At 43.8% G+C, this 27,547-nt stretch overlaps 1 protein-coding gene and 1 pseudogene across 2 annotated transcripts in view; one reads left to right on the top strand and one right to left on the bottom strand.

Annotated features, from left to right (window-relative positions):
* Positions 1 to 27,547, top strand: part of PIR121 (transcription activator) — a 312,434-nt gene that overhangs the window by 111,275 nt on the left and 173,612 nt on the right. The window lies entirely within an intron of this gene.
* LOC147895745 (uncharacterized) lies at positions 745 to 27,547 on the bottom strand (annotated as a pseudogene).

The raw sequence follows: 27,547 nt of genomic DNA, 5'->3' as shown, positions 1-27,547 counted from the left end.
AGGATCACCAAAGACTATACAATTCCTATATGTCCATAAAGTTCATAGTTCCCAGTAGCGAATTCAAACGAAGAAAAGATGAAACTCCGGTCTGGATGGATGAAACCCAAATAGCCAGAAGAACTTCCCAAACGAAACAGATGGAAATCTCGCTCGCAGGCGGTGTCAAAGCATATCAAAAAACTCACGAGAGCACGGACAATGCCAAAACAAGTGAGGCACAGTCTCCGAAGAAGCAAAACATCTGTTGTTAGAATTATTGTTATAATTTAGCAGTGACCAATGTAATGTAATAAGTAGGTTAGGGGCACTTTTCCCTCATTTTAGAGGTTTTTCCCCCTAACCACAGTTAGTTCACTAACTACGGTTAGTGAAGGATAAGGTTTTGTCACTTAGACAAAACCTATCCCATTCTTCAGTTGTATCACACACTCTTCTATTGCAACTATTGCTTTCAGCTCTCACTCTCCTACTCACATTTGGTATCAGAGCAGCAAGATCCTGCTCTTTGCTTCCTTGCTCGCAAGCTCCCTGCTCCAAGCTCAACAGCTCGATGCTCCTTTGTATCTGCTCCTTGCTCAACACTCGATGTACAGTCCGTACGACCTGCACGTACCATCGCTGCCCGTCCGTACAATTACCGTCGTCCATACAGCCCCTCCGTACAATATGTACGGACTCAGCTCTTGCACCGTCGTACCAGCTCCTGCACCGTACAGCTCCTGCCGTTAGGTCTGTACAAGCTCACGGAGCTCCAGCACTTCGTACATCTGCGCTGTACAGCCTGTCGTCCATACAGTTGTACATCTGCGCCCGTCGTCCGTACAGCTGTACATCTGCGCCGTACAGCCGTACATTTGCGTCGTACACTCCGTACAGTCGTACATTTACGCCGTTCAACTGTCGTTAGCAGCAGCAGCAGCAACCGTACAGCCGTACATTGTACGGATTTCGTACTGACAGTTCCATACAATCAGAGGAGACCGTACTTTCTGCAGATTTTCTCTTTGCAGGTGGACTCTGGAAGGTGTTTCGTGATAGGCATTTGCGCAGAGAGCCATTGTTTGGCTAAGATCTTGCAAAAATCTGGGGCTTTTGCAATCACACTGCAATTTTGCCGTGAAATTTGGGGCTTTTGTAGGCAAAGTGCTATTTGTGCAACATTTAGGGCTTTTAGACCATTTTCCCCTTTTTGATTGCAATTTCAAGCCACAAATTGGGGCTTTTGTGTTGGGAGAGCAATTTTGCAGGTTTCAGTTCACACTGCCTTTCTGTAAGTGTTTTGAAGCACTTTTGGCAGGTTTTGGGAGAGATTGGATGCTCTGGCAGATTTCTTGTGAGAATGGGAGAGAGAGAGCAAATGAGAGCAAGAAGCAGGAGAGAGTGAGAGCTGAAAGCTTAGTTGCAAATAGATGAGAGGAAGAGTGATACAACTGAAGGAGTGAGATAAGGTTTTGTCCTAGTGACAAAACCTTAGTAGTCACTAACCATAGTTAGTGGACTATCTGCGGTTAGGGGGAAAAACCTCTTAAAGAGGGAAAAGTGCCCCTAACTAGCTTATTAAATTACATTGGTCAGTGCTGAATTATATCTATAATTCTAACACCCCCTGCAGTGCCAATGTCATGTACAAGGATGATTAATCACCAAACGGATATAAGTTCAGGGCATTGCGAAATGCCTCAAACTTTTCACCTGGAAGTGTGCTGGTGAAAATATCTGCAACCTTGTCATGTGTGGACACAAAGATCATACTGATCTCTCCTACATGCAACTTCTCTCTGACGTAGTGATAGTGAACCTCAATGTGCTTCGTGCGAGCATGAAACACCTGATTCTTTGCCACTGCAATGGCACTCTGACTATCAGTGAGAATTGGAGAAGGACCCTCCAATGACAGATGAAGATCAGCAAATAGACGATTCAGCCAGACACATTCAACTGTTGCTGTGAAAGCTGCCCTGTACTCAGCTTCGCATGATGAGGTAGCCACTGTAGATTGCTTCTTGCTCAGCCAGGAAATGCAAGCTTTACCCAAAAAGAAACAATTGCCACTAGTGGACTGCCTAGTGTCATAATCACCAGTCCAATCTGAATCACTGTAGGCATGCATCTGCAAGTCACCCCCCCTGGGAAATAACAAGCCAAAAGACTTCGTGCCCTGCAAATAACGGAAGATGCGCTTAACTGCCTACCAATGCATAGTTTTTGGGCTGTGCATATACCTGCTCACTTGAGATATTGCAAACTGAATATTAGGTCTAGTGTTGCAGAGATAAATGAGGCATCCAACAGCCTGACTGTAAAATGTGGCATCAACTGATTCTCCTGCATCATGCATTGTGAGTTTCAGCCCCGGCTCCATGGGAGTGGCTATGGGCTTACAATCATGCATGTTAAATCTGTCCAGGAGTTTCTGCACATACTTGGACTGAGACATAACAGTGCCACGTCTCTCTTGAGAGAACTGGATCCCCAAATAAAAGTGAAGCAGCCCCAAATCTGACATGTCAAAGTTGGTCTGCAAATCAGCTTTGAAATCTGCAATATTATCTTCATTGGACCGCGTGAGCAGTAAGTCATCGACATAAAGAATGACGACTAAAATTCCCCCCCCATCCTTCTTGATGTAGAGGGTGCTCTCAGTAGGACTATTGTGCAGCCCCTTGCTGGTCAAAAAGGCATCAATCTTGGCATACCATGCATGAGGGGCCTGTTTCAGCCCATACAAAGCTTTATTCAAATTGCATACCTGAAGTGCATTTCTTGAAATTTGAAAGCCTGGAGGTTGTTTGACATAAACCTCTTCCAACAAGTCTCCATTTAGGAAGGATGTTTTAATGTCCAACTGATGAACATTCCACTCAAAATGTGCAGCCATTGCAATAATAGATCGGATGGTGGTCATCCGTGATGTAGGAGCAAAAGTCTCCTCATAATCCATGCCCTTTTTCTGAGCATAGCCTTTCGCAACCAGCCTTGCCTTGTATTTATCAATGGAGCCATCTGGCTTCCGTTTCACCTTGAAAATCCATCGTGTACCAATGGCATGCTTACCTGGTGGCAAGTCTACGACATCCCAAGTCTGATTTTTCTGAATGGACTGCAATTCATCATGTATGGCATTCATCCAATGCACATTGTCCTTTGCTTCTTCGAATGTTGCAGGCTGCTCCTCATTGAGAAGAGTACCGGCATATGCTGATTCCACTGAATTAGCGCCTTCCATGTGCCTTACTGCACTACGAGTCCTGCCAGGTAATGGAGAATCAATCTTACTCTCCCTGAGAGTCTGTAAGAGCCAGTTTGGGACTGTTTCTGCTGCATGTATGTCTGCAATTTCTTGCTGAACCACGTGTTCCATTGCCTGTGGAGGTGGCAAGACATCCTGTGGCTGAACTGGAGCATCAGGAGGTGGCTGTAAATTCTGATTTGCATCAGAAAAATCAGTAGGGGAACCCAAGGCAATGGGTAGCAACCCCTCAAAAACATCCTCTGAAGAAGGAAGGCATATGAAGTTCAGCGTGAGTGTGAGCTGAATTTTCTGCAAATATCACATCTCTACTGAGAATGATCTTGCGTGTAGCAAGATTGTAGAGACGGTACCCTTTGCTTTCTGCACTGTACCCAACAAATATGCACTTAATTGCCTTATCTGACAACTTATGCCGAAATTCAACTGGCAAATGAGCATATGCAAGGCATCCAAAGACACGGAAATGATCCACTAAAGGCTTTCTCCCATTCCAGACTTCATAGGGAGTTTTTGTTTTTAAAGCCTTAGTGGGAGACCGATTTAAGATGTAGTTGGCACACATTAGACCTTCAAGCCAGAATTTGTGAGGCATGTGTTTGCTTTTCAGCATACATCTGTCCATCTCCATAAGAGTTCTATTTTTCCTCTCAGCTTTGCCATTTTGCTGAGGGGTCAGCCTCATTGTGAGCTGATGCACAATACCCTTGCCTTTCAGAAAAGCATCAAAATCTGCAGACAAGTATTCCCCACCTCTATCTGTGCGCAATGTTTGTATCTTGAGTCCAGATTCATTTTCAACCATGGCTGAAAAGTGTTTAAACAGCATGAACACTTGTGATTTGCGCTTCAGCCGAAAGACCCAAGTGAAATTGGAGTAATCATCAATAAAAGTAACAAAGTAGAGATGACCACCCAATGATGGAGTCCTCATGGGACCACAGACATCACTGTGTATAAGCTGTAATTTTCAGACAGCTTTAACTGAACCATCCTTTTTGAAGGGGAATCTATGCATCTTGCCTAAAATGCACCCTTCACAGGCATGTGGAGGAGGTATCTCAAGAGGTGGCAATGCATAAACCATAGAGTGCTTCTGAAGTGTCATCAAGCTGTTGTAATGCATGTGGCCATATCTGGCATGCCATAACTCTGCGTTCTGCATGGCAGCAGTAGGAGTAGAAACTGCAAGGGCATGGTTTGCTCTTTTCTCAAAAAGATCAAGCTGAAAAAGCCCCGCAGCAGAGTACCAGATAATCTCAAGGCATAATCAGTTTCTCTGTCTCGGATAGCACATTTGTCATCCTCAAAGATGACCTGAAATCCAGCCCTGTTAAGAGTGGACACTGAAAGGAGATTCTTGGTGATACCAGGCACATACAAGACATCTGAAAGTCTGAAAACTGAGCCATCAATGGCGGTAAGCTCACTTTCTCCTGTACCACGTACTGAATATGACGAGTTGTTGGCACAAGTGACTTTCTTACCAACGGGAGGTGGATGCAAGGAAGTGAAGAGACACTTCCTAGAAGTGATATGCTTGGAGGCACCGCTGTCAAAATACCAAGTATTCAGTGTTTCATTGACACTGAAAGCTGATGCATCCGTGGAAGGATCATAACTGCAAGTCAAAAAGGCATATGTATCATCATTACAAGTGGCTGTACTATCTCGAGCATCTGGAGCAGCCAGCCTAGAATCTGAAATGCAAGATAAAAAGGCATAATCCTGTCCAACAAAGTTGGCTGTAGCATCCCCAATGTCAGATGCATGAGGAGCTAAATGAAACAGCGCAATGTGATGACCTGGCTTTTTTTAGTAATGACAAAAACCCTTCTTCTTGGGCTTACTTGCATCATTCTTAGCCTTTTGTGAAGGTTGTCCTGACCCACTGGAGGGCTGATTTACTGATGTCTTTGCCTGTCCCTTTCCTTTTGACTTGAACTTTGAGAGCATAGCTTGTTCACCTGCACGTGAAGCCAAGTTTTTCTTGGTCTGCTCTTCCTGAAGCAGAAGTCCTATCAACTCATGAAAAGTGAGAGGATTTGCACCCCCCCTCAATGATAAGTTCAGCGAGGTATGAAAGCTGAGATAAGTCTCAGGAAGAGAATTCAGAGTGGTGGTAATCATCTATGAATCAGGAATAATTTCATCAATGTTCAATAATTGCTCTCTGAGATCCTGTAGCTTTGTGAGGTGGACTGACATGGAGTCACCCTCTTCCATATGTGTATTACTCAACTCTCTTTTCAAGAAAGATACCCTTGCATCATTCCGGGCTGCATACATGCTTTCTAAGATATCCCACGCTACCTTCGAGGTCTTACACGACCGGATATGCAGAATGATAAATCTTTTCACTGAAAGAGAGATGCATGACAAAGCTAAGGCATCCCGTGAATCCCATCTCTTTTGTTTTGGAGTGGTGGCTACAGCTGCACCAACAACCTGTCCTGCAACTGCACCTTGTGCACGACCTCTTCCACCTCCTTGCTGGGGAGGGGTATTAGGTGCCATACGTGCTGGTCGGATCTCATCCCCATTCACATAATCCCATAAATTGCGAGAAATCAGAATATTGCATACCATAAAACTCCATAGGGAGTAGTTGGTACCATCCAACTTGTCGTACCATCCAACTTGTCTTCCTGTGAAAGACCACCGAATGGGAAATCATTCTGATTTTGCTGGGCCATATCTGAGAAAGAGATTTAGCAGATACAAAACTGAATTCCCTTACTGGGAATGAAATGCACAACTCCCAAAAACACAGCCAAGCACTGGCTGTAAATGCAACTCAGATTTCTGCACTTGCACTGTCAGAAATCTGTCCAAGCATCAAAAACTCTCCAGAATCTGCCAGAAGTGCTGCAAAACACTTCAAGAAAGGCAGTGTGAACTGAAATTTTTGAAATTGCTCTCCCAACACAAAAGCCCCAATTTGTGGCTTGAAATTGCAACCAAAAAGAGGCAAATTTACTAAAAGCCCCAAATCTGCAATTTCTGAACAAAAGCCCCAAATTTCAGATTAGATCTGCAAAAGCCCCAAATTTCGAGTTGAAATTGAGCCAAATTTCACCCAAATAGCTAATCTCCTACAAAAGCCCCAATTTCTTGGCCAATCTTTGCAATTTTCTTGCAATGTGTGCCAAAAAATGGACAAAAGCCCCAAATCTAACAAAATGCCCAATTCACAGGTTGTGCTCAAATCTGTCCAAAGATTGCTCTGCCAAACAATGGCTTCTTGCAAAGTCTACCTGCCAAACGACCAACTTCAAGGGTGCCTGCAGGAAAGGTCAAATGCAACTGTACGACTGGTACGGTGGCTGCATGTAGAAAGTACGGAAGGTACTGTACGGTCGATGCAAGTTGTACGGCGCCACACGTGCGGGTTGTACGGAGGATGGTTGGCGACGATGTATGGAATCTAGTGCAGGAGCCGTACGGTCTGTACGGCGTTAGTACGACACAGGTACGTACAGGGCTGCAGGCTGTACGGCGCCTTTGTACGGCTGCAGGCTGTATAGCGACGATACCACCAACGGAACAGAAATACTGTGCAGGTACTTACGGGGCTGTACGGCCGTACGTTGATGCAAGCGCTGATATGGCGATGGAGCTAAGGTTTTGTCCTGATACAACTGAAAGAGTGAGATAAGGTTTTGTCCTAGTGACAAAACCTTAGTAGTCACTAACCATAGTTAGTGGACTAACTGCGGTTAGGGGGAAAAACCTCTTAAAGAGGGAAAAGTGCCCCTAACTAGCTTATTAAATTACATTGGTCACTGCTGAATTATATCTATAATTCTAACATTTCTGACAGAGACATTACAAAGATTTGAGTTGCATTTTCAGCCAGTGTTTGGCTGTATTTTTTTGGGAATTGTGCACTCCATTCCCAGCAAGGGAATTCAGATTTGCATTTGGTGTACTTTCTTTCTCAGACATGGCCCAGCAAAATCAGAATGATTTCCAGTTCAGTGTTCTCTCACAAGAGGATAAGCTGGATGGTACCAACTACTCCCTCTGGAGTTTTATGGTACGCAACATTCTGATTTCCCGTAATTTGTGGGACTATGTAAATGGGGATGAGATCCGGCCAGCAAATGTGGCACCTAATACCCCTCCCCAGCAAGGAGGAAGCAGAGGTCGTGCATAGGGTACAGCTGTAGGACAAGTTATTGGTGCAGCTATACCTACTACTCCAGAGCAAAAGAGATGGGATTCACGTGATGCTTTAGCTTTGTCGTGTATTTCTCTTTCAGTGAAAAGATTCATCATTCCGCATATCCGGTCGTGTAAGACCTCAAAGGCAGCATGGGATATTTTGGAGAGCATGTATGCAGCTCGGAAGGATGCCAGGGTGTCTTTTTTGAAAAGAGAATCGTCTCATACACATATGGAAGAGGGTGACTCCATGTCAGTCCACCTCACAAAGCTACAGGATTTACGAGAGCAATTGCTGAATATTGATGAGATCATTCCTGATTCAGAGATGATTACCACTACTCTGAATTCTCTTCCTGAGTCTTATCTCAGCTTTCATACCTCACTAAATTTGTCATTGCGGGGGGGTGCAAATCCTCTCAATTTTCACGAGTTGATAGGACTTTGTTGCAGGAAGAGCAGACCAGGAAAAACATGGCTTCACGAGTAGGTGAACATGCCATGCTTTCAAAATTCAAGCCTAAAGGAAAGGGACAAGCAAAGACATCAGCAAATCAGCCTTCCAGTGGTTCAGGACAGTCTTCTCAAAAGGCTAAGGGTGATGCAGGTAAGCCCAAGAAGAAGGGTATATGTCATTACTGCAAAAAGCCAGGTCATTACATTGGAGAATGCAAGAAGAGGCTTGCAAAAGAAAAGAAAAACAACTCCGGTATGGCTGTTTCAGATTCAGCTCCTCATGCATCTGACAATGAGCAAGCTACAGCCAACTTTGTGGAACACGACTATGCCTTCTTGTCTTGCATTTCAGACTCTCAATTAGCTGCTCCGGATATTACAGCCACTTGTAATGATGACTCTTATGCTTTTCTAACATGCAGTTATGATTCTTCCAAGGATGCATCAGCTTTCAATGTCAATGAGACACTAAATACATGGTATTTTGATAGCGGTGCCTCAAAGCATATCACTTCCAGCAAGTGTCTTTTCACATCTCTGCATCCACCTCCCGTTGGTAAAAAGGTCACATGTGCCAACAACTCCTCCTATTCAGTTCGTGGTATAGGAGAAGTTGAACTTACAGCCATTGATGGCTCAACATTCAAATTTCGTGATGTCTTGTATGTGCCCTTTCAATGTCCACTCTTAACAGAGCTGGATTTCAGGTCATTTTTGAAGATGACAAGTGTGCAGTCCATGACAGAGAGAATGACTATGCCTTGAGATTGTCTGGCACTTTGTTAGGTGGTCTTTTTCAGCTTGACATGTATGAGAAAAGACTAGCACATGCTCTTGCAGTTTCCACTCCTACTGCTGCTATGCAGAATGCGGAGTTATGGCATGCCAGATATGGACACATGCATGATGGTAGCTTGATGACACTTCAAAAACATGCTATGGTTGATGCATTGCCTCCTCTTGAAACACCTCCTCCACGTGTCTGTGAAGGGTGCATTCTTGGTAAAATGCACAGATTTCCTTTCAAGAAGGATGGATCAGTAAAAGCTGTTCGAAAGTTACAGCTTATTTATAGTGATGTCTGTGGTCCCATGAGGACTCCATCATTGGGTGGTCATCTTTACTTTGTCACTTTTATAGATGACTACTCCAACTACACTTGGGTTTATGGGCTGAAACGCAAATCAGAAGTGTTTATGGTTTTCAAACACTTTGCAGCCATGGTTGAGAATGAATCAGGACTCAAGATACAGACATTATGCACAGATAGAGGAGGGGAGTATTTGTCTACAGATTTTGATGCATTTTTGAAAGACAAGGGCATTGCACATCAGCTTACAGTGAGGCTAACCTCTCAGCAAAATGGCAAAGCTGAGAGGAACTCTAATGGAGATGGATAGATGCATGGCAAAATGGCAAAGCTGAGAGGAACTCTAATGGAGATGGATAGATGCATGCTAAAAATAAAAAAATTGCCTCACAAATTTTGGCTTGGAGGTCTCATGTATGCCAATTATGTTTTGAATCGGGCTTTCACAAAAGCTTTGAAGACCAAGACTCCCTATGAACTTTGGCAATGGAGAAAGCCTTCTGTGGATCATTTTCGTGTTTTTGGATGCCTTGCATATGCTCATGTGCCCATTGAGTTTTGGCATAAGTTGTCTGATAAGGCAATCAAATGCATTTTTGTTGGGTACAGTGCAGAAAGCAAGGGCTACCGTCTCTACAATCCTGTCACACGCAAGATTATTGTCAGTAGAGATGTTATATTTTCAGAAAATTCAGCTCACCCTCAAGCTGAATTTGATATGCCTACTTCTTCCGATGATGTCTTTGAGGGATTACTACCCATTGCCTTGGGTTCTCCTGCTGATATATTTGATGAAAATCACAATTTACAGATACCTCCACATGCTCTGATTCACCCACAGGATGTCTTACCACCTCCACAAGCAGTGGAAGAGGTTGTTCAGCAAGAAATTGCAGATATACATGGAGCAAAAACAGTTCCAAATTGGCTGTTACAAACTCTCAAGTAGAGTAAAATTGATGCTCCATTACCTGGCAGAACTTGTAGTGCAGTAAGGCACATGGAGGGAGCTCTTTCAATTGAATCAGCTTATGCAGGTACTCTTCTTGATGAGGAGGAACCTGAGACATTTGAAGAAGCATAGGATAATGTGCATTGGATGAATGCTATGCACGATGAATCGCAGTCCATTCAGAAAAATCAGACATGGGAAGTTGTGGATTTGCCACCAGGTTAACATGCCATAGGTACACGGTGGGTTTTCAAAGTCAAAAGAAAGCCAGATGGGTCCATTGATCGGTACAAGGCAAGGCTGGTTGCAAAAGGATATGCTCGGAAAAAGGGCATAGATTATGAGGAGACTTTTGCTCCTACATCCAGGATGACAACCATCAGGTCGGTTATCGCCATGGCTGCAAATTTTGAATGGAATGTTCATTAGTTGGACATGAAAACAGCTTTCCTTAATGGAGACTTGTTGGAAGAGGTTTATGTCAAACAACCTCCGGGCTTTCAAATTTCAGAAAAAGCACTTCAGGTATGCAAGCTGAATAAAGCTTTGTATGGGGTGAAACAAGCCCCACGTGCTTGGTATGCCAAAATTCATGCCTTTCTGACCAGCAAGGGGCTGCACAATAGTCCAACTGAGAGCACCCTCTACATCAAGAAGGATGGGGGGGATATTTTAGTCATCATTCTTTATGTAGATGACTTACTGCTCACAGGGTCAAATGAGGATAATATTGCAGATTTTAAAGCTGAATTGCAGACCACTTTTGACATGTCAGATTTGGGGCTGCTACACTTTTATTTGGGGATCCAGTTCACTCAAGAGAAAAGTGGCATCGTTATGTCTCAATCCAAGTATGTGCAGAAACTCTTGGACAGATTCAACATGCAGGATTGTAAGCCCATAGCTACTCCCATGGAGCCGGGGCTGAAGCTTACAATGCATGATGCAGGTGAATCAATTGATGTCACACTCTATAGTCAGGCTGTTGGATGCCTCATTTATCTCTGCAATACACGACCTGATATTCAGTTTGCAGTTTCTCAGGTGAGTCGGTGTATGCACAGCCCAAAGACTATGCATTGGCAGGCTGTAAAACTGGGCTGGAGACTATGACACTAGGCAGTCCACAAGTGGTAATTGTTTCTTTTTGGGCAAAGCTTGTATTTCTTGGTTGAGCAAGAAACAGTCTACAGTGGCTACCTCCTCATGTGAAGCTGAGTACAGGGCAGCTTTCACAGCGACAGTTGAATGTGTTTGGCTGCGTCCTTTATTTGCTGATCTTCATCTTTCATTGGAGGGGCCTTCTCCAATTCTCACTGATAGTCAGAGTGCTATTGTAGTGGCAAAGAATTCTGTGTTTCATGCTCGCACGAAGCACATTGAGGTTCACTATCACTACGTCAGAGAGAAGTTGCATGCAGGAGAGATCAGTATGATCTATGTGTCAACACATGACAATGTTGCAGACATTTTCACCAAAGCACTTCCACGTGAAAAGTTTGAGGCATTTCGCAGTGCCCTGAACTTATCTGCTTTTAGTGATTGATCATTTCCTTGTACATGACATTGGCACTGCAGGTGGGTGTTAGAATTATTGTTATAATTTAGCAGTGACCAATGTAATGTAATAAGTAGGTTAGGGGCACTTTTCCCTCATTTTAGAGGTTTTTTCCCCTAACCACAGTTAGTTCACTAACTACAGTTACTGAAGGACAAGGTTTTGTTACTTAGACAAAACCTATGCCACTCTTCAGTTGTATCACACTCTTCTATTGCAACTATTGCTTTCAGCTCTCACTCTTCTACTCACATTTGTGGCAAAGTGCAGGAGCAATGTGTCGATGAGCTAATAGCTGTCCAGATGGAAACACTCCCAAAAGAACTCGCCAAAAGAAAACCTGTTGCCGAAGCGGTACTTTATAGGCCCAAAGTTGTTGTAATCTTTTTCTCCACCACTTGGCTGGGCGATGCATTTGCCAAACAGAATCACCTCTCTTTGAAACCCAAGGTTGAGGCAAAAGGATTTTATACAATGCAGATACAGTAATCTGAGATAGCCTCAAAGGACGAGAAGAGGACCCTGGAGAAGTCAAAGTCCAATCTTCTAGCCGGTCCTCGAGTTCCAAAGGTGGAATCGGAACAAAAGGCGAAAGCATAGAAGTAATTTGTTGCCACAAAGGACGATAATGAGAGCCCGATTGATATGTAGTGGTTGCTAAAGAAAAGGGGAGCACAATACCATCATCTATAACATCAGCAACCGAGGTGATGCCTTTAAACGAGACAAAGTAGGAATGTCGAGGTTCCTGTAAAGCCAAGGGAGACTGAAAGACTTTCGACCAGTGAATGCTTTCAGCTCTCAAAGAATTCCCAAGCAAAAATTTCCGTCCATTCCATTCCAGATGAGAAAGAACATGCTTCCAGTCAAGAAGCAAGCGGTAGACAAAAGGGCATCCAGGCAAAGTGTCATCAGTGCAGCCAAAAAAGAAATCTAAGTGATCGAGTTGCCAATGACCAAAGGCAAAAATACTGATATGAGTGACCAGATTCCTAATCATAAGAGCCCAAGGTTGATCACCTTGCAGAAATTGCAGCAATATTTTCCCTGTGTGGGCAAGAATATGCACATGAATATCCGTGATGTTCAATCCACCATGCATCTTGGGAGAACAAATGTGATGCATCGAAAGCAGCCTGAGACTTCTTCTGCCATGTTTGGATCACCAGAAGATTTCCATGAAGACAGACATAAAAGATGTAAGATCTACCTTAGTGAACATGATCAATGGCAAGTCAAATTGAATATATGCCACAAGGATGGACTGCAGTATTTGAAGACGAACGTGCAAAGGCTAGGGTGCCAGTTTCCAATACTCAAGCTTTTTTCGAAGCTTAGCCAAAACCCAATCAGTTTATTGTCGGCGAGTGAGTTCCCACCCCAAAGGGTTACCAAGATGACGAACAAACTGAGTGGGTGGAATGATATCCCCAAGCCATAATAGACTATGCCAGTCTTTGGAATGCAAAGGGAGCAGTTTTTGGTAATATTTTTTTTTCGAATTTTCTGACACAGCGTACGGACACAAAACAGGCGTCAAACGGAACCTCTAGGGTGTCAAACCGAGGGAAAAACAAGGAGCTGTAGCGTGGGAGCACGAGGGTAGCACGGGACCTCTCACACGCACACTTTTTTTAATAAAATCGAGTGCAGTGTATTTATATTCTCATAAATTTACAAGATGGGAAGTCTCCAAAATGGAGAGTATCCCAAAGATCAGAAACATAAAAAGGAAAGCTCTATACAAGAAGCATCTATATCACCCTCATGGTTGGCATCATATAAGGATTGCCGCAATGAGGCTCGGAAAGATTCATATGACTTGTGAATCTGCGGACCCAAGTATGCAAAATTATGCTCACTCCAGACTGTCCAAAGGACCCAATATCTCACCCATGAGAGAAATAGTGAGTATTGAGACAAAGACCTCATAAATCTGCCAAATAACCAAAAATGTTTCCCAAATCTGTGAGTCAGGAAACGGAGCCGAAGATGATCTGAAATTCTCCCGAGGAGGTTCCCAGAACACGGGCAGTGCTAAAGCAAATGAGGGAGAGTCTATGAAGGAGCCTGACATCGTAAACATGTGGATGGTGCAATGTGATGTTTGGCAAGTGTGATTCCCACTGACAATGTGCCGGTCATGCATCTCCAAAGAAAAAGTCTTTGTTTCAAAGGCATTTTACACTTCCATAATATCCGGAGATTCTTCCGCCACCATGAGAGGGGCTTCTTGATATGCCACAGAGTATTAGCATATTGCTGAATCCATGGAGCAGGCTGAAGAAGCCTGAAGGCTTTGATGGAGGTCAAGGCAGGCAGAGGTACAGGATGAGAGCATGTAGCAGAGGGTTGCAATTGCCAATCTGTAAGCTGTGTCAGCCACAGGAGGAACAGGTAGAAGAGGATGTAACAAATCAGCAATTTTCTTCCATATCGACCTACGATGCATTCCCAATGCATAGGAAGCAGTGGCCTGAGGAAAAGATAAGACATAGCCCTGATCATCTACCACATCATTTATGTATCTAATTCCCAATTTCATGAGATTATATGCCCGAACAGGTTCCTGTAAAGCAAGTGGAATGTCAAAGATGGCACTCCATTGAAACTTTCTTTCCTCATTGAGTTTATCCCCGAGCAATTATCGGGAGCCCATTTGACCTTAGAAAGTACTTGTTTCCAGTCAAGTATCAGAGCAGTAGAGAAAGGACAGCTAGGTATCTTCCCTATAATTCTCCCAATGACAACCTCTCAATGATTAGTAGTCCAATGACCATAAGCAAATGTCCTCATGTTGACACACATGGATGCTATCATACAAGTCCCTGGCTGTTGTTGACGGAAAAGAGTATTGAGCATAGTCGCCTTCCTTGCAAGTACATGATATCTTATATTGAGAACAATAAGTCCACCATGCATCCTAGGAGAGCACACCATTTGCATCTTCATTAGTCTCAATGCTTTCACAGTAGTTTTTGTCCTCCATAACATCTCCATAGCTTGAGACATAAAGGCTGAAATATCTCTGGAGGACCAATGCAGCAAAGGCAAAAAGAACTAGACATAGGACATTATAATGGACTGTACAATTATGAGCTTGACATGAAGTGGCCACGTAGAAATTTTCCAATATTCCAGTTTATGTTGAAGTCTTTGGAAGATCCATTTTAACTGCTGCTTCTTGGTGATATGCCATCCTATAGGATATCCCAAATGCCTGACTACATCTTCAGAATGCACCACATGACTTGGCCAGAGAATAGAATGCCAGTCACATTGTTGCTCTGAACAGGTCGCGATAGCAGAACGTCTTCAGCAGATGACTGTGGAGAGGTCACGGGAGCTAGGCGCTTGGATCTGGGTCTGGTTAACGTCGCGTGAGCTACTGTATACAAGACCATAAAATAAGAATGGTCTCATCCTAATCCCATGATGTGGCGACAATGTGCAAACCGCTCTGTAGGCAAGCTCTTAGTGAGCAAATCTGCAGGATTATCATCAGTATGCACCTTCACAAGCTCAAGTCGCTTGTCTTCCAGTACCTCCCTGATGAAATGGTATTTCGCATCTATGTGCTTGGTCTTCTGATGAAAGACCGGATTCTTTGCCAACATGATAGCACTCTGACTATCACAATGCAAAACTGGCATATCTCCTGTAATGCCCAAATCTCCCACCCGCCGAGTAAGCCATATTGCTTCCTTGCAAGCCTCAGTGGCTGCAACATATTCAGCTTCAGTGGTTGACAGTGCAATGCATTTCTGCAACCGAGACACCCATGATATAGCACCTCCTGCAAATGTAAAAATATAACCGGTAGTAGACTTCCGGTTATCTGCATTCCCTGCATAGTCTGAATCTGTAAAACCATGCACCAATGCATCCTGCCTACTATAGCATATGCACAAGTCTTTGGTACCCTTGAGATACCTCAAGACGCCTTTCACTGCTTCCCAGTGCCGCTTGCCTGGATTTGCCATATGCTGATGACTCCCACCGCAAAAGCAATATCCGGACGAGTGGCAACCATGGCATACATCAAAGAACCAACTGCAGATGCATACGGAACCTTGGCCATTTCAGCCTTATCATCATGTGATCTGGGGCTGTCCTTACTGCTGAGTTTTAAATGTGGAGGCAATGGGGTACTAATAGACTTCCCCCCTTCCATTTTAAACCTCTGCAGTACTTTGTCAATGTACTCCTTCTGTGACAGAAACAAAAGTCCCTTGGACCTGTCACGAATAATCCGCATACCAAGAATATGGTTTGCATCACCCAAGTCTTTCATGTCAAAAGACTTATGCAGTTGCTTCTTCAAAGCACTAATCTCCTGCTGAGATTTGCTGGCAATCAGCATGTCATCCACATATAGAATGAGTAGCATCAAACTGCCATCCTTTGCCCGTTTGGTGTACAAGCAGTGATCGGTCTCACACCTATGATACCCTTGGGACTGCATGAAGGCATCAAACTTCTTGTACCATTCTCTTGGCGCCTGCTTGAGTCCATACAAGCTCCTCTTGAGCTTACACACAAGCTGCTCTTTCCCTTTAACAGCATATCCCTCTGGCTGACTCATGTAGATCTCATCATGGAGATCTCCGTGAAGAAAAGCAGTCTTCACATCCATTATCTGACATAAATCCATGTCCTCATGAGCAACAAGAGCTAACATTGCTCTCAAAGTAGTCATCTTGACTACAGGGGAAAAGATTTCATCAAAGTCAATGCCCTTCTCCTGCTTAAATCCCTTGGCAACCAATCTGGCCTTATACCTCGGTAAAGCATTTGAATCCACTTTGACTTTGTAAACCCACTTGCACGGCAAAACCTTTCTGCCTGCAGGTAGCTGCACCAAGTCCCATGTATCATTTTGAAGTAGGGAGTCCATTTCTGATTGCATGGCTTTCTCCCACTTCCTTTTCTCTGTTCTTCCCATAGCTTCCCTGAAGTTGGAAGGCTCACCACAATCTGTCAGCATGATAAAATCAGCCACATTATTGGCTCCTGGAACAAACCTGTCAGGGGGCCGTTGTACACGGTGCTCCTCCTAACAAAATGTTCCATATTAGGCTGCTGTCTAGCCTGTTCGTCATGCATGATGGGTGGCTGTACCACCATATTTGGCTGTTCTACAGCGCCATTTGCTGTCATATCCAGTGGTGCATCATTGGCAAAATTGTCTGGCTGATTTTCAGCCTGTATACCCTCTTGAACAGGGTTATTTACAGCAGCCTGCTGCTGCATATTAATGGGCATTCTTTGCTGTCCGACATCATCATAAACAACCCTCTGTATTCCACAGGTTGCACGGGTTCTTTGTATACACTATCCTCTTTAAAGATGACGTCATTGCTGCGTATAATCTTCCGTTTGACAGGATCCCATAACCTATATCCCATTTCACCTTTGTCACCGTAACCCATAAAGATGCATCTGAAAGACTTTGGCTCCAGTTTGGTGCGCAGTTCTTTGCGTACATGAGCAAAGCACTCGCAGCCAAACACACGTAAGTGCTTATATGAAGGTGGCTTGCCAGACCACACCTCCTCTGGCACTTTCAACTCCAAAGCCTTGTTCGGCGACCTGTTAATTAGGTGAACTGCTGTTTGCACGGCTTCTGCCCAAAAGCCATGGGGCATTGCAGCATAAGACAACATACATCGAACTTTCTCCTGAATAGTTCGATTCATCCGCTCACTCACACCATTTTGAGATGCATTATGAGGGGCTGTGAGTTCCTGTTTAATGCCCTTAGCTTCGCATAACTGTACAAAAGCATGTGACACATACTCACCCCCATTATCGGATCTGAGGCATTTCAGCCTACGTCCTGTCCAATTCTCAACCTGAGCGACAAACTTCTTGAAAGCATCTAAGGCATCGCTCTTATGCTTCAAGAAATAGACCCACACTTTGCGTGTGGCATCATCAATAAAAGTAATGAAATACTTTGCACCCCCTAGTGATAGGTGTGGCATCTCACACAAATCAGTGTGCACTAGATCAAGCGGTGCTCTATTCTGGGGAGTTCTCCTCTTATGAGGAGTCATAGAATGCTTTCCAAAAATGCAATGATCACAAGTAGGCAAATCTGAAAATGAAGGAGACGGCAGATAACCCAAACGTGACAGCTCTTGCATTCCTTTAACGGACATGTGTCCCAACCGGCTATGCCACAATGAAACCTTTGGCAGCTCGGTTATGGCAACAACATGATTACCTACACTGGAAACATAAAGAGGGTACAAGGTATCACTCTTATAACCCTCAGCCATTACAACCTGGCCATCAGTAATCACCCATTTGGAATCCCCAAATGTGGTGTGGTAACCACTGTCATCCAACAAGCCAGTGCTAATCAGATTTTTCTTGATTTGCGGCACATGGCGAACACCATCAAGCATAAATATGCGTCCGTCAAGGAATACTATCTGTATACTGCCAATCCCTACAATCTGACATGCGTAGTTGTTCCCAAGGTGAACAACTCCATGAGTACCTGTGTAGGAAGTAAACCACTCCCTATGAGGAGTAACATGAAAAGAAGCACCTGAATCCAAGAGCCAGGTATGCATGTCAAGGCCATCAACAACCAATGTATGTGCAATTACAGCAGAAGAGCATAAAACATCATGTCTGTCACTGTCACTGTCCTCTGCTGCAACATTCACTGCATCCAAGTCATCTGCCTTGGCCTTGCCTTTGCCTTTGCTTCCACTGCCTGCATCCTTTGTCTCAGCCTTCTTGGCTTTCTGATCCCGTATAAACTTGAAGCACTTAGACTTCACATGTCCCTTCTTGCCACAGTAAAAGCATTCAATATCCTTTTTGCCACGGGACTGACTGCGGGATTTGGACTTGCCAGCAGATCTCCCCTTCTGCTGAGTCCTACCTCTTTCCTGTACCTGCAAAGCATTGGAAGACTTGCTGCCCATATTATTCTTCCTGCTCATCTCCTCCATAAGGAGAGAGCTCTCCACATCAGCATACATAAGAGTGACATTTGAAGTTGACAGAGTGGTCTTGAAAGTGTCCCAACTCTCAGGGAGGGTACACAACAAGAAAGTAGCCTTGAACTCCTCATCAAGGTTCAATCCCTGTGCAATAAGCTGTGTAAAGATGGCATTGAACTCACTCAAGTGTGAGGTCATAGCTGTACCTTCCTTCATGTGAAGGTCGACAAGCTTCTTCAACCAATAAACCTTACTGGCTGAACTCTTTTGGGCATACAACTCTTCTAGCCTTTGCCATAGGCCATAAGAGGTCTTTTCAGCCTGAACATTGAACACAAGAGAATCAGTGAGAGTAAGCATAATAGCAGCCCTTGCAGACAAATCAAGCTCCTCCCACTCATCATCTGCCATCCCAGATGGCTTGACACCCTTCACCCTTATGGGCTTAGAAATCTTCTTTAGCAGAAGTACATTCAAACACTGTTCTGCCCATAATGCATAATTGTGTGCCCCTTCCAATTTCTTTATGTTCAGTATTGAAGATTCACTTCCCCCTGATGCCATATCAGATAAGGAAAGTGCCTGACTCCCTGTAAGTCAAAAATGACTAAATAAAATTCTGATTTCTCAGAAAACCTGCTCTATCAAGAGCCAGGAGCACTCACAATAGTCCTGTTTTTTTTACTGTCAAAAAAAAAATCTGCAGCAAAACAGAAAATTTTCCCTCCAGTCACTGTACCTTCCGACACACTGTACCGTGCTCAAATAGGCATAAAACAGTAACTTCAGAATGCTGCAGCTGTTCCACAAGTGCTTTATCAGTGCATCATCATCTGACGAAGCACAAAACACTGCTGTCCTGGACACTTCTCCCACCTCAGATGAGGTATTGCACTGATTTTATATGCATAAACCGCTTGTCATACACTGTTTTGTCCACTGAAAAAGGCTCCAAACACCTCAGCCTGTCACAAACCTGCAACAAAGTATGGGACAAATCCCAAGCAATCACCCTTCTGCCAAGGGGATAAAAGGCATCTGAAGGTCTCAAACAGTAACTCAAGCGCTCACAAGCAAAATCTGGGCAAAAGCCCTTTGATTTGACACCTGTACCAAGTGAAAAAACACCTCAACACTGAGGTAGCATACAAAAAACAGCGCTCTCCTGGCACTTTCACCTGACAAAGTAATGCATAAACTGCCTGTGTGCACAGTGGCAACACAGATCCCAATGTACAAACACCGAAAAGAAAATCTTTTGAGCACTGTCAACGATGGACAGTTAGGGACCGAGTAAACTCGATGCGCCCTGGCCAAGCATGGGTCAACTGAGATTTTCAAAGTGTCGTACACAGAATGTGACCTGCAAGAAATGTCACTGAGTACACTGCGGAAACAAGACCAATGTGGGCACCCTGGCTCCACACTGCCTCAAGGCATACACTGCATACACTTCCAGGCAAAAGCCCTTTGAAATTGTCACCCGAAAACTGAGATTTGCACTCAGCAAAAGCATAAAAGCCCTCTGCAAATTAAGGCATCTGACCTTCCCGAAACAAAATAACTGTGCAACCACCACACACTGTGGCACTAGTCACCTCAAGCACGAGGGACACCAGTGTACTTGCTGTACCTCAAACACACAGTTTTAGAACTGAAAAAAATTCCGGGAATGCAGAGCAGAGTGCTCTCTCTTTTTCTTCTTCCCAAAAAAAAAAAAAATCTGTGCCTATTGTACCTTCTGTACCTGCGCAGGGTACCTGCTGTACCCTGTACCTGCGAGGGCACGGATCCCCAAAAAAAATTTCGACGTGTACCTGCTTGTTGCGGCGTCCGTACGGCCGGTACGGTACGGCTGCCTGTACGGCTTCCGTACAGTCGGTACGGCTGGCCGTACCTGTCGCGGTTGGTCGCTCCGGTACGACTGCCTATGCAGCCTGGTTGCGCGGCCGGTGCGCGCGCGGCCGGTGCTGTGCGGTGCGCGTGTTGGCTGCGCCCGCCTGGCAGCTAGCAGCAGCTAGCTGCTGTTGCAGCTATAGCTGCTCGCGCAGCTGCTCCTGCGCGCTGGCTGCCTCGCCCTACTCGCGCGCGCTGCTGCCCCGCTCGCTGCTGCCTCGCCTTGCTCGCGCGCGCTGCTGCCCTGCTCGCTGCTGAGGGCACGAGGCCCGAGGGGAGAGGGAGGGGTAGAGGGAGGGGTAGACCGGAGAGAGAGGGAGAGAGTGGCTCTGATACCACTTGTGAGGGAAAGAGAGAGGGAGTGGAACGATGGAGGCATAGAGAGAGAGAGACACAAGGAAGTGTGGGTGTGTAAAATGTGTTGAGCCACACCACAAACTCATAGGTTTTATTAGGATTAGGGATTCACCCTATGACTATCTTAAGACAGTCATAGGGGTCATAACTTTTAAAGGGTGGCAATGTGCCTTTACCCCAACACAAGAATGCACTGAGAAGTAGAGCCAGAATAAAGCCAATAAACTGCATTTGCTATCTTGGGACCAAAGCCCAACTTTGTCATGATTTGAGAGATAAAATCCCATTGAACTGTGTCAAATGCATTAGCAATATCTACCTGCAATATGAGCACATCTTCATGCGAGTACTTAGCATATTCAATTGTAGTCAATGCATTGGAGATATTGTCATGGATTTGTCTTCGTGGCACAAACCCATACTGATGAGGATGAAGGCCCGCATTTAGTATCCCGTGAAGCCTATACACAATCATTTTGGCAATGAGTTTGTAAACTACAGGCATCAAAGTAATAGGCGTCCAATCTGACATATGGTCACACAGATGTTTTTTGGGCACAAGTTTGACTATGCCATGCTTCCAAGTGTGCGGCAAGTGATTTTGTTGCCAGGCAACATTGATCATTTGCAAAAGGACGCTGAGGTGGGACAATGCATTATCAAGTTCTGTGTCTCTCCAATGTAAGAGCATCATCCATTTCCACTATCTCAGAAACATATTGAAGAAATTCAGTCCTCGCATCAGTCATTTGATTTGATGGGGAACCAGGAGCAGAGAACAATTTCTGGAAATAATTTGCATTCATCTTGGAGATAAGAGAAAGAGTGCGTCCAAGAGCCATCTAGCTTCCTTACCCTTAGACATGAGTTTTTCTTTCGAGTAGCATGCAAGCCCTGGAAGAAGGCTTTTGATGAGCAGCCCTTATCCATGAGGGGCTTTATTCTTGCTCTAATTTGCCATTTGTGCAATTTCCTCTGATCATTATCAGTCAGTTTGATTCGAGCATGTGAAAGGGAATCATTTTCTGATTCAGAGAGAGGCCTTAAATGTGAAAATTCAGTCAATTGTTGTGCTGTCCTTTTTGCCCATTTAACCTCATTCCTCCATTTAGTCATATGCCAGTTTCCATACTCCCTAATGACATTCTGTATACGAGAGACAAAACTGTCCCAAGCATAATCCATGTCCTCCTGGGCATGCAAAGGCAGGGGATGAATTGCAAGTCTGATCATTTGCTGGAAATAGTGATGTCGGCGGAAATAAGCCTGATTAACATGCAGTAATCTACTGGAAAGAGGTGGCAAATCATCCAGTGGCATACCAAGTTGCAGATTCATCCATAATGGGGCTGACAAGCCCAATGAGAAATCTATGAGGAGATGAGGGCTAAAATCTGCATATTGTTGTGGGTAAAACAAATACCATCTGTCAAGCCTTGCCCAGTATGTAGTAAATATATTATGATGAAAAGTATATCCAGGCCTGACCCTTGGAGAAGCAGCCATAAATCTTCAGCCTGCACAGAAAGAAGCATGCTATCCCATTTCTGCCTTTCCGATGATAGCATATGAGATCTTGAAGTGGTGTTATCTCTTGGCAAAGGGGAATTATTAAAATCTTCACATATAAATGCATTAGATCTCCATGGATATTTGCTTAAAGAATCCCATAAAGAAGCCCTCATGGCAGAGGTCTGAAATGTGGTCATGACTGCTTCCGAGTGATCTGTAATCCAATGCCCATATGCATGAGATGCCATGTTTCCACACATTGCTGCTAACATAATAGCCCATGGCTGTTTTTGCTGAAAAAAATCAGCAATCATAGTGCTCTTTCTTGCCAACATATGAACTTGGAGATTGAGAATATTCAGCCCCCCATGAGTCTTAGGACATATAGGAAGCCAAAATCACACGCACACACTTTTTTTTTTTTTGGTAAAACCAAGATACTTATATTATAAAACATTCATTTACATCCAGGGCATGCTCAGAATAGAGCTACAGCCCTAGCCATCAGAAGCAGTAAAAGAAAAGTTGAATACAAGAAACATCCAAATGTTCCTCATGTAAGGCATCATATAAAGACTGCCTTAATGAGGCTCTGAAAAACTCATAAGGATGCTGAAGAGGAGAATTCAGGAATGCTTGAATGCGCTGCAGCCAGAGGGTCCATAAGGCCCAGTATCTGATCCAGTGGAAGAAGAGAGAATACTGTGACAAAGAAGCTGATAGTTTGCCATACATCCAGAAAAACCTGTAGAATCTGTGTGCTGGAAATCTGAGAGATAAAAAATAGGAGATTCTATCTAGAAGGTCTCTGGAATATGAGCAAAACCACAATAAATGCGGAATGCTCTCCGATGCAAGGTGACATCTTGGACAGAGAGGTGAAGCTATTCGTTGTTTAGCCAATTTCACTCCCACTGGGAGAATACCAACAATACATCTCCATAAGAATAGTCTTTGCTTCAATGGCATTTCAACTTCCATATCATTTGCAATCTTCCTTTCCACCAGGCTGATGATTTGTTCAGATGCCATAAAGAATTAGCATGATGGGCAATCCAAGGAGGAGGTAAAATTAATCTATAAGCTTGTATAGATGTCAATGACTGCAAAGGCTTAGAAGAAATGCTTGAACTTGAAGACTGAAGGTGCCAATCTTGAAGCCTGTCACTGCCATTCAATGTCGGAATCGGAACCAGAGGAAGTAGGAGATCAGCAATAGCTTTCCAAATAGGTCTATGATGCATTGCCAGGTTGTATTGTCTACATGCTGCTGGAAAAAGGAGAAGATTTCCTTGCATATCTACAACATCATCAATGAACCGAATACCCATTTTCATAAGATTGTAAGCTCTGATGGGTTGTTGGACAGCAAGGGGAGAGGAAAACACAGCACTCCAATGAATACTCTCCAATCTGAGTGATGAAGCTAGAGAAGCAGGATGAGGAGACCATTTGATGTGAGAGAGTACTTGCTTCCAATCCTGAATCAAGGAATTGGAAAATGGACAAGCAGGGATTTTACCTTGAAATTTTCCAAGTACTACTTCCGATGGATCTACTAGCTAATGTTCATAAGCTTGTGTGCGCATCTGACCACACAAAATTGCTAGCATAATAGACCAAGGTTGCTCTTGTTGAAAGAATGTTTTGAGCATAGTGATTGCCAACACATGATATTTGATGTTTATTATATTCAAACCACCATGCATTCTGGGTGAGCAAAGCAAGTCCATTTTGAGCAACCGTAAAGCTTTTTTATGAAGCTTGGTTTTCCAAAAAATCTCCATGGCTTGAGACATAAAGGATGAGAGATCTCGAGATGACCAATGTAATAGAGGAAGGTAGAACTGGACATAAGCTAGAACAATAGACTGGACAATTCGAAGCCGTACATGCAGAGGCCATGTGGAAATCTTCCAATATTGTAATTTGTCCTGAATTTTGTTGAACACCCATAACATTTGTTGCTTATTACTGATTTTCCAGCCAATAGGATAACCCAAATGTCTAACTATATTTTCCGGTTGAATAATCTGGCCTGGCCACAGAATAGCATGCCAATCACAAAGCTTGAGAGGCATGAGTTTTGATTTCTGAAAATTAATTTTAAGACCAGCTGCCAACCCAAAATCTGAAAGGGTATCCATCAATAGGCGAATCTCCAATGGGCTGTTCTTTAGCATGAAGAATGAATCATCTGCATAGGCCTGCGCTATGAAGGGTCGTGAACCAGAAATCTGAAGCCCCTCTAGCTGTCCAGTATCAACCATGTGATCCATATAAAGAAGCAATGGATGTGAAGCGATGGCATAAAGCAAGGCACTGAGAGGACATCCTTGTCGAACCGAACGTTCGAGAGTCCAAGACTCAGACAAATGTTTCCCTATAAAGCATTGTGCAGTAGAATTTGAATAAAGCCAATATATGACATTAGATAGCTTTGGCCCAAAACCAAGTTTTTGCATGATTTGAGAGACATAATCCCACTGTACTGTATCAAACGCCTTTGCCACATCCACCTGCATGACCAACACATCTTGATCTGAATATTTAGCATATTCCATTGCAATAAGAGTGTTAGTGATATTGTCATGTATATGCCGTCTTGGAACAAAACCATATTGCCTGGGATGAAGTCCATCATGAAGGATATCATTTATCCGATGTACTAACATTTTGGCAATCAGTTTGTATATCACCGGCATCAAAGTAATTGGTCTCCAGTCATCCATAGTCTCACAAAGAATCTTTTTGGGCACAAGCCTCACCAGACCATGCTTCCAAGCTGAGGGAAGATGTTGGTGCTGCCATGCTGCATTAATAAACTGCAGAACTGGACCCTTCAATTCTGGCCAAAAGGCTTCGAAAAATTCAACCGTCAGACCATCCCAGCCAGGGGATTTATGTTTACCCAAATGCTTAAGGGCTTCCTCGAGTTCATCATCTGAAAAAGACATTTCCAGCATTGCGAGGAGACAATGGGAGAAACAAGCTCAGTAAATCTGTTACGAGCCAATGCAACCTGAGGTGCAGAAGAAGAAGGCTGAGAATAAAGGAGCTGAAAGTGATCCAGACATTGTTTTTCAAGCTGAGAGAGAGATTGGGTCCAGAGACCATCTGATTTCCTTACCCTCATGATAGATTGGCTTTGCCTATGTGCATGTAAGTTCCGGAAAAAAGATTTAGAGGAACAACCCTTATCTAGCATGGGTTTAACTCTGGCCCTAATCTGCCATTTAGACAGCTTGCGTTTGTCATTGGCATCAATTATAGAGGAGGCACAAGATAATAAATGCTGTTCAGAATCAGATAGAGATCTTTGATGACTAATCTGTACAAGATACTGCTTGTATGATTTTGCCCACTGGATATGCTGTCTAGTTTCTGCCAAGTACCATCTTCCATATTCCTTGATGACATTTTGAATACGATTTATGAAAGAGATCCAAGCAAATTCCAGATCCTCCTGAGCATGGGATAGCAATGGCCTGCAAGCGGGTGAGCCAAAGTGGAGTGTGATCAGATAGTTGTTGTGAATAATCAGTCCACATCTGACATGTATATTCATCATATTGCTGAGCATGAATGAGATAAAATCTATCAAGCCTGGCCCAATAATCTGTGAAAGCATTATGATGATATGTAAATCCCATCACTGAAGGATGAGTTGCTGTCCATAAATCTGCAAATCGAAGTGATGATGTCATGTGTTCCCATTGCTGGATTTCAGAGGGCAGCATATGTGAATTATGCGTGGTATTGTCCTTCCAGTGAGGAGAATTGTTGAAATCCCCACAAAGTAGAGCATTAGAGGACCAAGGATATTGCCTTATGGAGTTCCACATTTGAGCTCTGGAAGCTGAATTTTGAGAGGCATACAAAGATCCTATTTCAAAAATCTCTCCATTGATCATACATTGAATAATCATCCATCTTCCACCTAGATCATTATGTGCTAGCAAGGGTTGCAGATCATGTCTGGCTAAAATGCACAGCCCAGAGAATTGTTCCGATCCTTAATAGAATATATCATATCCTGAAAAAAACCCATGCTGTCCAGCAAAAAAATGCTGATTATGCTCTTGGAGACATACAACATCCGGATGAGTTGTATTTATATAATGCCAGAGAAGCCTCCATTTATTCTGGTTGCAGAGGCCCTGTATATTATAGGAAAAACATTTAAGAGAAACACTCATGAAAATATATACAAGAGAATGTTCGGTCCTCCAAAAGAGCGGGAGGCCTCAAGCCTCTGCCATTGCCACAGGGTCTTGCTGACCCTCAGCTTCCAATTCCCTGATAATATCATCTTCTTCACAAAGGGGAAGACCCTTCTTGACTGCATTGACCCAAGCCTTTGTGATGGGGCTGCTTGAAGAGGTAGAAGATTGACCTGGAGAAGGAGCAGAGGCATCCCAATTACGAGATTGGAGAGGTCTTTGTTTGAGAGGCACCGTCTTCTTTGCAGTCTGCCATCCCTCATGAGAAGGTGAAATATTTTCTCCTAACTTCCTTTTACCTTTATCTTTATTTTGAGCTGAATTGGCCTGACTCCCTGTATGAACTGAAGGCTTTGGTCCTTTAGCTTCAATCTTTTCCACATATGTCTTCTGACCTCCTTTATTAGATGGCAGAGGAATAGCAGCTGGAGGAGGTGGATGAAGGATAGAAGGACATTCCGAAGCAAGATGCCCAAATTTGTGACAAGAAAAACAAGCTCCAGCAAAAATGCCCCATTTTAAGGTGAAATATTTCTTGCCCAAATTAACACCCTCAATCTCAACTGCAATAGAAGAAGGGGTCGGTCTATCAGTATCCCATAATATGCAAAAACGATTTTTATTACCTGTTGGACGAGGGGGACAGATCACTTGCCCCAATGTCATAGCTAACCCTGGAAGCTCTGTTCTCATATAATCTGGAAAATCAACCACTTCAACCCATACAGGGCAGTGATGCTTGATGAGGTTCTGATAGTCCTTATTAGGGGACCAGGGCATGATATGCACCATCTGGCGACCAAAAAATAACGGAGACATTTCCAGCATCTTTTGTTTTGTCAAAGCATCCAAAAGATGAACTTCATAAAATCCTCGGGAGGCAAAATAGACTCCTTCTACAAAGCATCCACCTAGGAGAGAATTCACCCATTGTCCCACATCATTAGCAGAGGGAATTTTGCCTGGGAAAAAGATGATAACTGCAGTTTGAGAGAGCTTCTTCAAAGGTTGCACAAGAGATGGCAGCTTCATTTTGTAAGTGAGTTCCGGAGCAGGTTGAATCCATTCCCTTCTGCTTTGTTGAAAATCATCATTCAGCATATCAAACACATAAGAAGCAT

The sequence above is a fragment of the Dipteris shenzhenensis genome, chromosome 12 (assembly GCF_047967505.1).
Source record: "Dipteris shenzhenensis isolate YYH24624 ecotype China chromosome 12, Dip_SZ_1.0, whole genome shotgun sequence".
Taxonomy (NCBI): domain Eukaryota; kingdom Viridiplantae; phylum Streptophyta; class Polypodiopsida; order Gleicheniales; family Dipteridaceae; genus Dipteris; species Dipteris shenzhenensis.
Note: the sequence above shows the minus strand (reverse complement) of the source record. Positions and strands in the feature narration are given on the sequence as shown.